This window comes from Belonocnema kinseyi, chromosome 4 (genome assembly GCF_010883055.1).
Source record: "Belonocnema kinseyi isolate 2016_QV_RU_SX_M_011 chromosome 4, B_treatae_v1, whole genome shotgun sequence".
Classification (NCBI taxonomy): domain Eukaryota; kingdom Metazoa; phylum Arthropoda; class Insecta; order Hymenoptera; family Cynipidae; genus Belonocnema; species Belonocnema kinseyi.
Genome location: NC_046660.1, coordinates 134,617,724 through 134,620,305, shown reverse-complemented (window position 1 = coordinate 134,620,305; position 2,582 = coordinate 134,617,724). Strand labels below are relative to the sequence as shown.

Here is a 2,582-nt window from a genome sequence, read left to right as displayed (position 1 = left end):
GATAAACGTATTATTTTCAGTAAACAGTTTTTTATAAATATTTTGTACGCTGACTGCTGAAACATAATTAATCTGAAAAGAAAAAACACTTTAGGCCTAGGTCGAATACGTGTTAAAAAACATCGTGCAAGATAAGAACTTAATTTCTTCTCACTGTATTTATAAAAATAAAAATTTATTTATTATTAAAAAAAATTGTACTCGCCCAAGAAGAATTTGGAATATATTATTAGTAATTCTAAAATATTTAATGGACGTATGCGTTCCGTAATTTTTCTTTTATTCCTAAAGTTTTTAGAAATGTGGAAACGTACATTAAAATGAGTTGCAAAAAAGATGTATTCAGTGATTTTTTTAGATTTCAAAACATTAACTTAAAGATAGACCGTCCCTATCCATCATTTGTTGTGAAAATTATTTAGGGCACTGAACAAAAAATACGATTGTTGAATTTAAAAAATCGTCGACAAAATTGCCTTCATACGGAAGATTCCGAGTATACACCTAACATGAGAAGGCGAAATAAATTGAAAATAAATATAGGTAAAAGGTGGAGGTCTTGACTCAAGATGTAGTGTCAAATGTGCCAAAATTATATAATGAAGTATTTTTGAAGGCTTGATAGTCAATTCCATGTACAATTATTGAAAATTTATTTCTAAGTGAATACCATACATGTCAATTTGAAACTTATAAATATTTTTTGTTACAGTTTAAATTTGATAAAAAGCGAAATTTCTTTTTGTAATAAATTAAAAATTTTAGTAAAGTTATCAATTCTTTGCATAATTTAAAATGTTACAATTTAAAGCAATTTCTAAAATATTACTGGTATTGAAAACGGGTCCTTTGCAGCATCAAAGACTGAAAAATTATAATATAATATGTATTTTCAGTAGCATTATACTAAATAAAATAAATTTTGTTTCCTAAAACTAGTTTTGTTTATTACTATTATAATTTATAAAAGTATGGCATAGCTCAGAATAACTGGAGAGGCCCTGTCATGTGTGCCCTAAGCAGGGAAAAAGTCTGCAAAATCGTTACACGCCATATATGGCCCTTTTCAGTTGACCCGACCAGGGCCACGCCAAAACTAGGGAAAACTGGCCAATGCCTTTCCAGGCCCACGTTTACATTTTTACACGGGGGGGTCTTAAATCTATGTTCCAGGAAATATCTGTTCTATGAGAACGCTCTGACTTACCCTTCTGGCTAGTAAAGGAAGAAAAACTTTTAAATTCCTCGTTGCACTTTACTTATTTCTGATTCGCATCTCAACGAACACACGAAAAGGGTTGACGCGATCTAATGAAGTATCCCCGAACTTATCTTCAACACTGAAATCACCCTTTCTGCGCAAGAGATCAGATCTTGCAGTCACGAGTACCTGACTCTTGTTCAGCAGTGTTGTGAGGTTTCTGATTTTACCCGACGACCATCACGGTATTTTAAAAATCGGTTTCCTTTAGGTAGCACGTTGTTGAGAGGGAGTAAGTTCTAAGGACGTGGATGGTTCGTACTTATAAAGACCTGGACAAGACTTGGCTTCTCCAATTGGCGTATGTCCGCAAGAAAGAATCCTCCGACAAAGTGGAAGGGGATACAACCGTGTTCTGATCGTGAACATGCTCGATGCTGTTACACATTACTTCGACTCCCAACGTTGGACTCGCTGACGCATCAAGATACATATTCAAGTCAATATCTATTTCTTCGACGAACAAACGTGGTGTACACGAAATAGGAAGTAAAACATATTCTGTACTGCCTGGTAATGGGAATCGAACAAGAAACATATGATTCTTGATGAAGCTTATTGCACAGTTTTACGAACGAATGATTTGAAATTTACTTCTGACAAAAATTAATATCAGGAATAAATGCCTGGAAATTTAACTACGGGCTAATAGGGTGGTTTTTATTTATAATTTTTGGAATATCTTGTTTACAAATGTTGTTGTTGATAGCCTTCAGTTTTTTCACGAACCGCAAAACCCAAACACTTTTTAATTTAGTTATTGTACAGAAAATACACCTTTCTGTTAATGTGACACTTAAATGCGATTATAATATTTAAATATGATCCTTCAGAATTATTGAATATTTTCTGAACAACTTTATAGCTATGGTGGCCCCAAAATAGATTATAACACTTTTTAGGAGAGGGCAACTGAACCCCTGACCAATATTTTAAATTGTCCAGAAAAAAGTATAAGCCTCTTGCAAATCGGTTAATATTAATTTTTGTAGCACTTTGGTGAAATAGAAAATCTATTAGAATAAAACCTACGAATTTTCCATTTACATAATTTTATTACAATAAAACAAATTTTTTTTTCGACATGAGGTCAAAGAAATGTTTGATTGATTCAATGAAATTCTTGATTTGATCCTATTTATTTTATTTGAATATTTTTTAGATTCTCATCAAAGGAGGTATTAGATTAATGTAAAATTTGCCCCCCAGGCCCTTTTTTTGTCAAATGTCCACGTTTGAGGGCATCCGGACCAAAAAAACAGTTTTTTACGAACCTATCCTGTCTGAATGGATGCATGCCTGTATGAATGTATGTATGTAT

General features: G+C 32.7%; 1 protein-coding gene across 1 annotated transcript in view; it reads right to left on the bottom strand.

Annotated features, from left to right (window-relative positions):
• The window catches only part of LOC117172110, a 259,054-nt gene extending 257,596 nt beyond the window's left edge, over nucleotides 1–1,458 (bottom strand). The window contains exon 1 of the mRNA XM_033359899.1: nucleotides 1,208–1,458. The gene's annotated coding sequence lies outside the window, so the exon portion shown is untranslated. The remainder of the gene's footprint in view (nucleotides 1–1,207) is intronic.
• Between the last annotated feature and the right edge of the window lie 1,124 nt (nucleotides 1,459–2,582).